We start from the raw sequence: 13,955 nt of genomic DNA on the forward strand, positions 1-13,955 counted from the left end.
CGGGAACATTTTAATGCCTGGTAAATCTAGAAATTTGGTGCACGTAAGGTGACTTCTACATCTAATGAACTCTAGTAAATGTACAAAACTAAGCTGGGTATCTTCCATGTTGTCGATGTTATACTGGGAGCTTTGTCGGGCAACCCAACTGGATAAGATGTCGATCAGTGGTTGCTTATTGTTGCTACAGTTGTAGGCCTGGTGGCAAATACCGTTTCTACGTCTTAGAGTCACCGACCCATACATGTTCCTGTTGGTGATGAGGTAAATATAATTTATCAATAAATATGTATTTTGTACAGTAAATATTTTTATTTATTATATGTTTCACCTAATATATTGTTTGTACAGGTGGAACCATGGGCCGAGTTATGTCGAACTGCCTGATGAGTTGGAAGATGTTAGGTTGTTGTTAGATCAATGATTTGAAACCGAGGTTAATTTCCTATCCTTTTTGAACCTATATTAGCTATGCAATGACTTGTTAAAAAAATCAGTATGTAATGATATTTACAATTTATGCTTTTCAGTTTTGAATATGTAACAACCCGATTTTGGGCCTAGTCAGAACAGTAGTTTTGAGACCACTAATCTGAGGTTGGAGAAAGTATTTTATTATTATTTTAAGATTATAACATGTTTATATTAGTGCAAGAAAAATTTGGTGAAGTAATTTTAGCGTTTATGAGCTTAATTACGAAAAAGGACTAAATCACATAAAGTGCAAAAGTCCTATTTTGATAGCTAAGGGTTTTAAATTGCTAGAGAACCTAAATCGGAGGTCTTTAAAGGGCAATTAAACCCTTTAGAATAGCCTGTCAAAAGTCAAAATTTTGGTGAAATTAACTGTTGAAATTAAATAAAATAAAACAAATAGTAAAAGTTGTCATTTTTTTCATCTCTCTCTTTCTTTTCCACCAATTTTTCTCCAAGAAAGTGTCCATGGACGCTTGAAAAATTTTCAGCAACTAAAAGCCTTGGCAAGTAAGTGATTTGAGGGTTATTCTTGAATATTTTTATTCTTTTGAGGTCATTGTAGCATGAGCTTTCTAACAAGGGGACTATTTTGCAAAATGGTTTGAAAGTCTAGGGTTTTTTCATGTTAGTATACATATTGTTTTCTAAAAGTTTATGGAAGAAAATGAACCATGGTTTTGAAATAAACAACTTTTATGATAGATTTCTCATGAAAACCCTAAAAAAAACCATTTTGCATAAGTTGTAAAATAGGTGATAAAAGTCTGAAATATTGAGAATTTTGGACTGCTTCTAGTGTACAAAGTAATCGAATAGGCTTAAGATATGAAGAAATTCGATAAAAATCAATTTTTGGACCAAGGGGTAAAATGGTCATTTTACAAAAGTCTAGGGGCAAAATGGTCATTTTGCCCAAATTTAAGTTGTTGAGTATCTAGATTAATAAAATGATTAAATTCGTAAATTTTTATCATTCTAGATCAAGAATTACAAAATCCGGGCCTAGACCGAGGAAAAGCGAAGCAAGTGGACTAAGCTGAACTAGCCGTCTACATTTTGCAATTTGAAGTAAGTTGTATGTAAATAATACAACTACATTGTTACTATATGTGCTTGAATTGAGATAGCATGAATTACTTGTTTATGGAAATAATCGTGTATGATGAATATTGAGATAGTAGGACTCCCGTTTGAACCTTAGGAAATAAATCAGATATTCAGGCCATGACATTTGGAATGTTTGTGTGCTAGTGTAAGACATGTATGGGACATGCATCAGCCACATTATGAGAGCTAGTGTAAGACCATGTCTGGGACATGGCATTGGCATTGAGACGAGAGCTAGTATAAGACATGTCTGGGACATGCATCGGCCTCTTGATGTAAACCAGTGTAAGACATGTTTGGGACATGTATCGGCTACATGATGTGTCAGTATAAGACCATGTCTGGGACATTGCATCAGCACGAATACGTGGGAGTCAGTGTAAGACCATGTCTGGGACATGGCATCGACTTAACGTGAGAGCCAGTGTAAGAACATGTCTGGGATATGGCATCGGTATTATACCCTATGTTTGAGGCGTAGTGAATATCCGATAGCATTCCTAATGATTCAAGGGTGAGAGTTACTTTTTAAGTTAAACGAGAAAAGTATAACCATGTTGTGAGTAATATAGGTACCTAAAAGAAATGCATGAGATGTGAGCTTAGTATATGCTATGTGAATTGTGTTGGATAGTGACGAGTAAGTTGTGCTTATGCCTATTTTAGTGTTATGAGCATGATGATGAATGGTAAAGATACCGTTATATTTATTTTCATGCAACTTATTAAGCTTCATGCTTACCCTATTTCTTTCCATTTTCTTTTAGTGCCGCTATAGTAGTTCGAGGATCATCTCTACGTCAAAGAAACCAGTCACACTATCAACCGAAACACTTGGTATAATTAGATATTTTATTTTGATTATGGCATGTATAGGACCCTGACTTCTGAGTTTTGTGTCATTGTTAATTGGCCAAATGTGTTGGCTTACTTTAACTTTTGATTCATTTTGTATAAGGCCATGGAAAGATGGCTAATATTGAAAGTTATTATGTGAATGTAAGTTAATCTTTCATGAATGTGAAATTGTTGGCATGGTTGAATATATATAATGTATATAGGTCTTGATTATGGTTGTTTGGTTGTGAAAATCATATTAAGTTAAACCTTGATATGTTGGTTGTTGTTATGTTGTGTTTCAAGGTGGCAAAAGGGCTTGGTAGATAGCCCTATATTGTCCACATGGGTAGACACACGGGCGTGTGTTTAGGCCGTGTGTAACACACGGTCAGCCCCACAGGCGTGATGTTCGATCGTGTGTCCCCTGCCCGTAAAATTTGCAAGTCAGTATGCATGGTAGTAAACACACGGACAGAGACACGGCCGTGTGTCTCAGCTATGTGAAGGACACGGCCTAGCACACGGGCATGTGTCTTGACCGTGTGACCCTTAAGAATTATTGACATCAGAAATAGAATGTCCAGATTTTTACACATGGGCTAAGACACGGGCATGTCATGGCCGTCTGAGGGACACGGACCATGGACACGGGCGTGCCCTAGGCCGTGTGAAAACCTCTGTAAGTTTGAATTTGAAATTAATTCCACATGGGTAAAGGACACGGGCGTGCCCCTGTATGCTTAGGCCGTGTGAGCCACACGGGCCAACAGCACGACTATGTTGAATTGGTCACACGGGCGTGTTGCCCCTCCTACACGGGCATGTGCCCCTGTTTCTAGTGTTATTTTTCAGAGTTCATTGGAAGACCCGAATTGGTCCCGATTGGTTTTTATATGAATGTTTAGAGACTCGTAGGCTATATTGAAGAAGTTTAGACAAAGTTTTAATTTGACCAAGTCTTGATGATTCAGAAACATAGGAATGTGTGTGTTCAAGGTAGGTAACACCTTGTATTCCACCCCAGCGTAGGGTACGGGTGTGGGGTGTTACATTTAATGGTATTAGAGCATGGTTTAGTCAGTTCTAAGACTAACCTAGTGTTAGTACGAGTCTAGCTATACATGCTATAACTGTATATTGATAGTGTGACGACTCCTGATGGGATAAATTGTGTTTTATTCATATAGTAAATGGATCCCGATGTAGCTATGGCAGATAATATGGAGAGCAATGCGCCGGCTCCCATTAAAGGGATCATGCCAGTAGATAGTGAGCCCATGACGATGAGTCAGGGTGGAGGAGCTAGAGAAGCTTATCTCCACATGATGGATGCTTGGTATTCAGAGTTTATTCGGGCGAATCTGAATACTCCACCTCCCCTATCTCCTTCGATTCCTTAGTATGCCCCTGTAGCTTCGCAAGGAGTAGATGTAGTTAGGAGAGAGAGACCTCCGGTAAATAAGTTACGAAAGTAAGGGGCTAAAGAATTTCGGGCTAAGTTTGATGATGACCTTGAGAGAGCAAAATTTTGGTTAGAACATACCATTAGGGTATTTGATGAGTTATCTTGTATGCTTGAGGAGTGCGTGAAATGCGCAGTGCCACTCCTACGAGACTCAGCCTACCAATGGTGGAATCCTCTCGTGTCCGTTGTACTGAGAGAGAGGATAACATGAGAATTCTTCCAATAAGAGTTCCGAAAGAAGTATATCAGTCAAAGGTTTATAGAACAGAAGAGGAAGGAATTTCTAGAATTAAAACAGGGCCGAAAGACCGTAACAGAGTATGAGCGTGAATTTGTGAGGCTCAGCAAATACACTAGGGAGTGCGTGTCTACCGAAGCTATCATGTGTAAGAGATTTGAGGACGGATTGAATAGTGATTGTTAGTTGGCATTTTAGAACTGAGGGAATTTGTGATGTTAGTGGAAAGAGCATGTAAGGCCGAAGAGTTGGCCAAAGAGAAGAGAAAAGCTAACATTGAGTCTCAAGACTCAAGGAAAAGACAGATGGGGAAATCACAGCAGACCTTATCTAAAAGATTAAGAGTTTCCTACCGGATCAAACGCATTAATGGGATTCTCAAATAAGAGTAAGAATTAGTAGCATACGGTGTCTAAATCCTAAACCACTTCTGTTGCGAGTGTTGGTAGTGCTCAATCAAATAGGCCGGAGTGTTCACAATGTGGTAGACGTCATTTCGGTGAATATCGAGCGAATGAAAGAGGTTGCTTCAAATGCGAATATTTTGACCACTTCATCCGAGACTGCCCTGAACTAGATAGGAAAGAGAAAAAGCAAGATATGAGGGTGAGTAGTGCTCCTGCGAGGGGTAGATCACAAAAGAACCCGGGCAGTGGGGCTAAGAAGTTAAAGGTTTTGTTGACTGAAGTCCCAGTATTAGTGCAACTAGAATCGGGCAAAGAGTTTGTTATTTATAGCGACACCTCCTTAAATGGATTGGGGTGCGTGCTCATGCAAGAAGGTAAATTCATAGCCTACGCTTCGAGACAGCTGAAGACACATGAGAAAAATTACCCGACGAACAATTTAGAGTTGGCTGCCATCGTGATTGCGTTGCAAATTTGGAGACACCATTCGTATGGCGAGAAATGCCGAGTGTTCACCGACCATAAAAGTCTCAAGTATTTGATGACTCAGAAGGAGATAAATCTACGGCAACAAAGATGATTAGAGTTGATAAAGGATTATGAGTTGGTGATTGATTATCACCCGGGCAAAGCGAACGTGGTCGTCGATGCCTTGAGTAGAAAATCATTATTTACGTTGAGAGCAATGGATGCCCAATTAGCCTTATTAGATGATGGTTCGATTCTAGCAGAGTTGAGAGTTACGCTAATGTTTCTACAAGAGATCCGTGAAGCTTAGAAAGGTGATAAGGATTTGCAAGCCAAGAGAACTCTGTGTGAGTCGGAGGTTGAATCAGACTTTCAGATTGGCACTGATGGGTGTATAATGTTCAAAGATAGAGTTTGTGTACCCAAGGACAACGAACTTATTTAGAAGATTCTACGAGAGGCACATAGTAGTTGCTTGTCTATCCACCGGGGTAGTGTGAAAATGTACAACGACCTGAAGAAAATGTATTGGTGGTCAAGAATGAAAAGAGACATTTCAGAGTTTGTCTCTAAGTGCCTAGTGTGTCAGCAAGTGAAAGTTGAACATCAAGTATCTTCAGGTTTACTTCAGCCTATCACGGTCCACGAGTGGAAGTGGGATTGGATTACTATGGATTTTATAACGGGTTTGCCAGTAACCCCGAAGAAAAAAGATGCTGTTTGGGTTGTTGTGGATAGGTTAACAAAGTTGGCACATTTTATGTGACGTCCCTAATTTGACCCTAGTCGGGAAGTGGTGTCGGGACCATTAAACCGAGTCTTATAAGTAATTAGAAGTTATATTCTATGTTTATGATGTTAGCAAATGCATGTGTGAAAGTTGCATGCATTAATTTGATCATTTCTATGTGAATTTATTTAGATGGACTTATATGAAACATTGTTGAAAGGTGATAGGCCAATCTTCAAAGGTCTAATAGTACATGCATGCAAAAGAATGGTTTTGCATGTCAATTTACCCAAAGAGAAGGAAGTGGCGGCCATGGTGATGAATATGGGCAAAAAAAACATGTCTTAAACATGTTTTGCTAGTGGTGGATGTTAGAAATAATAAAATAAGAGTATGGAAAAAAAATTAATGTTAGTAGGATGAGAAACAAAAAAAAAGTGTTCACCTTTCTCCATAGCTCTTGGCGAATGTCCTAAAGAAAGAAAAGAAAAAATTTGTTCATCTATTTTCACTCTCTTTTGGCCGAAAACACTAAGGATAAGGAAGGAGTTTTGCTTCATACTTGGTTTGGAAGAGGATTAGGAAGAGGTTGGCTATACTTGCATCAAGAGTAAGGTATGTTTGAGGTTGTGCCATGAGATTCATGCATGTTTTTGGTTGCTAGATTGATGTTCTTGTTAGCCCATGGTTCAAATCTTTGTTATGTCATGGGAATGAAATTCGCCAAAGTGAATATGGTGATAAAGCCATTGCATGCTAAGTGTGAAGCTTGATGATGATGCATGCAATGATGGATTGTCTACTCTTGAGATTTCTTTGTAGCCATCTTGAGTAAGACTTTGAGTTTTCTTTTGTTTAACCATGATTGAAGTTGAAAGGGCATGATTGTGATGTATTCGCCATGATGCATTCATGAGCATGGTTCATGCTTCTTGCATGTTAGTTAAAATTTGTGTTTTGGATGGCTATGGACACCTTGAAATTCGCCATGCTCATATATGTATATATATGTTTGCACATGATGTTTTGGTTATGAAGTAAGTGATGAATATGTTTGTTTAAAGAAGAAGATGTTGAAGAATGTTTGTGAAATTGCAAGCACATTCGGCCTAGCACACATATGAGTGCTTGATGCTATATTATAAGTTTTGAGCTACAATATGCAAAGCATTAACTAGTAAAATGCATGCTGTTTTGTGTGGTATTAAGTGCATAATTGGCCTCAACATGGACATGTATATTCGGCCTTAGGTAGCCTATTGATGGCCTTAGCTTTTCCTTGATGCTCGAATGAATTGTATTGAATTGCTTGATGTAGTATAAAATGTGCATAACCATTGTGTATTCAAGCTAAAGGGTGGCCATATGACCATTTAAACTCCTTGTCATATTCGCCATAAGCTAGCACAATGAGGTTTTAATAAATTGAATTTGTTTGAATTAGCTCAAGAGCTTAGAGGGCCACAATTGGACAAGGGAAGGAAAAGTGATCGAATAGCCGTAAAAGCCGTTCGACAACATCCAAGGTAAGTCCTCAAGAAGTGACCCTACTTGAATTATGTGAAATGAAATATGGATGTGTAATGATTATTGATTTATGTGTGTATGAGTATTTGAATGATACCCGGGCTAAGTCCCGAAGGCGATTATGCTAGTGATTACATTTGTGTTTGAGCCTTAGTAACGAAAATGAAACATGAATGTCTAATGATTATTGATGTATGTGTGCATGAGCAATTGAATGATATCCGGCTAAATCAAGACGTTTATGCTGGAAATTATATCCGGGTTAAGACCAAGGCAATTGTGCTAGTGGCTACATCCGGCTAAGACCCAAAGGCATTCGTGCGAGTCATTCTATCCGGGCTAAGACCAAGGCATTCGTGCGTGGTTATATCCGGTTGTATTCGAAGAAGCTTGGGCTGGAGGTGAGTGTTGGTTGCTGTAATAAATTGATTAGTACGCTCGAAAAGCCCAAAGAATAAGGTACGTTTATATGTGCATTGGAAAGTCGACATGTTTGAGCAACATTCGCTCAATCGACTAACAATTTCAGCTATTGAATTGGTTGATACTTTGTGAAAGTATATAATGATGAAGTGTGAAGTAAGAATGATTATGTGAATGTGTATTAATGAAATGATGCATTTGGCTATGTGAATGTATTGCTTTAATTAAAGCTGATTATATTCCTTGAGACTTACTAAGCATAAAAATGCTTACCCGTTGCTTTGGCTCTCTTTTATAGATTTTGCTCGATAGCAATTGGATTCGGGATCATTAAAGTCAAGTCATCCACACTATCAACGCCTCTATTTTGGTATAAATTTTGGTTGAACTTTGAAATGGCATGTATAGGACTACCCTTGTTGGTTTAAATATCTGTGATGTATATGTGTACGGCCATGCGAAAATGGCTCGTAAAAGTGAAGTACTAACTTAGACTATTTGCGGTTTGTATATATATATATGGTGTCATGATGTGATTATGGATTGGAAATGGGAATGTTGGTCACATGATCAGCCATTGGTATGGTTAAAATGATCATATGTGAACCTATGTATGGCAAGACTAGTTGGTTCATGGAGACTACAAAATAGGTAAGACCTACCTTAAAAACAGATGCTGCCAGCTGCAGTGACGTGAATGTGAAAAATCACCAAAATTTGTAGGAATGGTATTAAATAGTGAATAAGCTATGTAAATGAACCTTGATGAGTCTATTTTCATATGGAAGAAACGAAATGGTCATAGGAGTTACATGTTAAGAGATATTAAAGCTATTGTGAGACTGGGCCAGAACGGTTTCTGGGTCCCCTGTCGCAAATTTAAAAATTTACTATAAATTATGCAGAAAGAAATAGGAGTCATGCCTTATATTTACAGATTCCATTTTGAGTCTAGTTTCATTAGAAACAAACGGCACCAGTATTAAAGCCCTGTACAGAGAGATATTCAAGTTGTAACGCGCGAAGGTCAAAGCAGTCGATCCCTGTAACATGGGTGACTTTAACTAATAAACTGTACCAATTGGCCCGACCAAAAATTCTAGAAATAAATCCATCGATGGATATATGAGTCTAAATTCAGGGAAAATTTACGAAACCAGTTTCCGAGTTTTGAAACTCGAGATATGATTTTTAAGGCGACGGTGACGCAGTTTTCCAGCCTGACTGGAAATGTCAAATTGGTGGGCAAAATATGTGGACTTGGCTTGTTAACCCCTTGTGTCCGACACCGGCGATGGTCTCGGGTTCGGGGTGTTACAATTTTATTGGTATCAGAGCCACGGTTTAGTCGATTCTAGGACTACCGTGATGTGTTTGGGGTCTAGCTATACATGCCATTAAATGATGAATCGATAGTGTGGTGATTTCTGACAATTTGACTTTGTGTTTGTTTATAGCAATGGATCCCGATCCCAACCGAAGCGATAGTGATGATGTGGAGAGTGTGGCGCTGCTCCCGCAAGGGACAGCGCGGTGGACTCTCAACCTATGGCCAGCAATCAGAATGATGAGGCTAGGCAAGCCTTTTATAGTGTGATAAACGAATGGTTTAACCAATAAATTCGAACTAACACGGCTGTTCCACAACCTCCATTCCCGACAAATGCAACCCCAAGACCTACAATACCTCCGGTGATGACCAAATAAGGTCAAGTAAGCCCCCAGTCGATAGGATTCGAAAACATGGGGCCACTGAATTTAAAGCTACGGATGATGATGATGCCGAGCGAGCCGAATTTTGGTTGGATAACACGATCCGGGTGCTCGATGAGCTATCTTGTACATCCGATGAGTGCTTAAAGTGTACCATCTCCTTGCTACATGATTCCGCCTACTATTGGTGGAGTACTCTGACTTCTGTGGTACCTAGAGAGCAAGTGACTTGGGAATTCTTTCAAACCGAGTTCAAAAAAGTATATCGATCGAGATTCATCGACCAAAAGCGAAGGAATTCCTTGATCTTAAGCAAGGTTCTATGTCGATTCATCGACTATGAACGAAAATTTGTGAGGCTTAGCCGATCTGCGCGAGAATGCATTTCGTCCGAAGCTATTATGTGTAAACGCTTGAGGATGGGCTGAATGATGATATAAGGATGTTCGTTGGCATTCTCGAAATACGAGAGTTCGTAGTACTTGTTGAGCGAGCTTGTAAAGTCAAGAGCTTAGAAAGGAGAAACAAAAGTTGATGTGGGAACCGGAGAATTCGAAAGAGGTCCTCGGAAAGTCTCTTCAACAGCATCGAAGAGATTTTGAGATGATGTGAGCCGGTCTAGAGGCGCCGGCTTTTCTAGACGAGGACGCGATCGACCCCTGTGACCACACGAGTCACTTGATCGCCAATGAGTGGAAATGATCGCCGAGAGAGGCGAGTGTCGCATTGTGGCAAATGGCATTCGGGAGCTGTTGGTTCCGTGATCGCTCTGCTATAAGTGTGGATCGGCCGACCACTTTATGAAGGATTGCCCGAGGATGCCCGAATGTAATGTAAGTCGAGTGGAAACCCGGGGCTACCATCGCTCGAGGTAGGCCACCTAGAAATGTGGGCAATGTTAGTGGCGGTCGAGAGGATCTAGAGATGCTACCATCGATCCGAGGCTCGGGCTCTGCTAGGACTTATGCCATACGCCGCACGCCAAGATGCTGCCTCTCCGGATGTCATTACCGGTACTTTCACTCTTTTCAATACTAATGTGATTGCTTTGATTGACCCCGGTTCTACTCATTCTTATATATGTGAAACCTTAGCATCCAAGAAGACTTTGCCTATTGAGTCTCTCGAGTTTGTAATTCGGTGTCAAACCCCTTGGGTCATTACGTGCTTGTCAACAAAGTGTGCAAGAAAAGTCCCCTAGTGTTCCGAGGTTCTTGTTTCCGGCGGACTTGATGCTTTTGCCGCTCGATGAATTCGACGTTATTCTTGGTTTGGATTGGTTGACCATGCACGATGCGGTTGTAAATTGCAAAAGCAAGACTATCGATTTGAGGTGCGCGAATAACGAGATAATTCGGGTTGAGTCTACGGACTTAAAGGGTTGCCACCGTAATATCGCAATGTTGGCCCGAAATATGTAAGAAAAGGGTGCGGCGTACCTTGCGTATGTGCTCGATGACAAGGAATCGAAAAAGAAACCCGAATCTGTGCCGTAGTTTGTGAATGCCCGATGTTTTCCACGAAGAATTGCCGGGTTTACCACTGCGGAAATAGAATTTGGCATCGAATTGGTACCGGTACCACTCCAATTTCGATAGCTCCGTATCGTATGGCACCAACGAATTAAAGGAGTTGAAGGCTCGATTGCAAGAATTGGTGGATAGAGGTTTTGCTCGCCTTGAGTTTTTCGCCTTGGGGTGCGCCGGTGTTGTTTGTGAAAAGAAGGATGGAACCATGCGGTTGTGCATCGACTATCGTCGACTTAATAAAGCGACGATAAAGAACAAATATCCGTTACCACGATCGATGACTTGTTCGATCAATTGAAGGAGCCTCGGTGTTCTCGAAAATAGATTTGAGATCGGGCTATTATCAATTGCGAATTCGAGATTCGGACGCACCAAGACCGCCTTGAGAATGAGATATGGTCACTATGAGTTCCTAGTGATGCCGTTTGGGCTCACTAATGCCCTACGGTATTTATGGATTTAATGAATCGGATCTTCGACCATATTTGGATCGATTCAGTCGTGTTCATTGATGACATCTTGGTCTATTCAAGAAATGAGACCGAACATCTTTGAACACCGAGGTTAGTGCTTTGCAGATTTTACGGGATAAGCAATTATATGCTAAGTTTAGCAAGTGTGAGTTCGGTTAAGAGAGGTTAGCTTCTTGGGTCATGTGGTATCTCAGATCGGTATTCGAGTCGACCCAATAAAATTTCAGCCATACTTAATTGGAAGCCTCAGAAATATTCTTGAGGTTCGGAGCTTTTTGGGGCTTGCTTGGTTATTACCGACGATTTGTAAAAGGCTTCTCAACAATAGCCACGCCGATGAAGGCTTACTCCAAAAGGATGTTAAGTTCGAATGGACGGAGAAATGTCGAAAAGTTTCGATCAATGAAAACTTATTTGATGAAGCCCCAATTCTAGTGCAACCCGAGTCCCAAGAAAGAGTTTGTCATCTATAGCGACGCCTTCCTACTTGGGTTAGGTTGTGTATTGATGCAAGAAGGTCGAGTTGTGGCCTATGCGTCGAGGCAATTAAAGCCACATGAGAAAAATTATCCGACCCATGATCTCGAATTGGCTGCCATCGTATTCGCCTTAAAGATTTGGCGACATTACTTATTTGGTGAAAGGTGCCATGTGTACTCGGATCACAAAAGTCTCAAATATTTGATGACCAAAGAGACTTAAATCTGCGACAAAGACGTTGGCTCAAGCTGTTAAAGGATTATGAGCTGGTCATTGACTATCACCCGAGAAAGGCGAATGTGGTTGCAGATGCCTTAAGTCGTAAATCATTATTCGCTTTACGAGCGATGAACGTGCACTTGTCTGTTCGATCCGATAGTGTGTTAGTAGCTGAATTGAAAGCCAAACCACTATTGATACATCAAATTCGAGAAGCTCAGAAAGTCGACGACGAGTTGGCTGCAAAACGGGCTGAGTGTGTTCCGAACAAGGACTCGGAATTTCAAATTGATGATGACGATTGTTTGAGTTTCAAAAGTCGTCTGTGTGTTCCAAAGAATTCGGGACTCATTTCGATAATTCTGAATGAAGCCCACTGTAGCCGAATGGAAATCCACCCGGGGTGTACGAAGATGTACAATGATTTGAAACGTCGGTTTTGGTGGCATGGTATGAAACGAGACATCTCCGACTTTGTTTCGAGATGTTTAATATGTCAACAAGTGAAAGCGGAACATCAAGTGCCTTCAGGATTACTTCAGCCAATCACGATACCCGAGTGGAAATGGGATCGAGTCACAATGGACTTTGTATCCGGACTTCCATTGTCAGCAAGTAAGAAGGATGTGGTTTGGGTCGTGGTAGATAGATTGACTAAGTCGGCTCACTTTGTCCCCAGTGCGTCGGATTTTTCAATGGACAAATTAGCCGAATTGTACGCTTTCTCGATTGTGAGATTACACGGGTGCCTATTTCCATCGTGTCGGATAGAGATCCGAGATTTACCTCGCGATTTTGGAAAAAGTTGCAAGAAGCTTTGGGTACCAAGTTGCGATTCAAAGACCGCTTTTCACCCCAAACCGATGGTCAATCCGAGCGGATAATTCAGATACTTGAGGATATGTTGAGATGTTGCGTCCTCGAGTTTAGTGGTTCATGGGAACGGTATTTGCCGTTGATTGAATTCGCTTACAACAACAGCTTTCAATCAAGTATTAAGATGGCACCCTACGAGGCTTTGTACGATCGTAAATGCCGTACACCATTGTTTTGGACTGAGCTCGGTGAAAGCAAAATTTTCGGGGTGGATTTGATTAGAGATGCTGAACAGAAAGTGAAAGTAATCCGTGAAAGTCTGAAGATAGCCTCCGATCGTCGAAAGTCGACGCGGATCTGAGCGTAAGGACATCGAGTATCGTGGGAGATAAAGTGTTTCTCAAGGTTTCGCCTTGGAAAAAATACTCAGATTCGGCCGTAAGGGCAAGTTGAGTCCGAGGTTCATTGGGCCATATGAGATATCCGAGCGAGTCGGTCCAGTGGCATATCGTTTGATTTTGCCCCCTGAACTCGAAAGGGTTCACGATGTCTTTCATGTTTCGATGCTTCGACGCTATAGATCCGATCCATCGCACGTGATTAGTCCATCAGAAATTGAAATTCAAGCTAATTTGAGTTATGAGGAAGAACCGATTCGTATCCTATCACGGAAGTGAAAGAGTTACGAAACAAGCGGGTTCCGCTAGTGAAAGTGTTATGGCTCAAGCACGGGATAGAAGAAGCTACTTGGGAGACCGAGAACTCTATGAAAGAGCGATATCCAAACCTATTTACCGTAAGATTTTCGGGACGAAAATTTCTTAAGTGGGGAGAGTTGTGACGTCCCTAATTTGACCCTAGTCGGGAAGTGGTGTCGGGACCATTAAACCGAGTCTTATAAGTAATTAGAAGTTATATTCTATGTTTATGATGTTAGCAAATGCATGTGTGAAAGTTGCATGCATTAATTTGATCATTTCTATGTGAATTTATTTAGATGGACTTATATGAAACATTGTTGAAAGGTGATAGGCCAATCTTCA

This window comes from Gossypium arboreum, chromosome 8 (genome assembly GCF_025698485.1).
Source record: "Gossypium arboreum isolate Shixiya-1 chromosome 8, ASM2569848v2, whole genome shotgun sequence".
In the NCBI taxonomy this organism is placed as follows: domain Eukaryota; kingdom Viridiplantae; phylum Streptophyta; class Magnoliopsida; order Malvales; family Malvaceae; genus Gossypium; species Gossypium arboreum.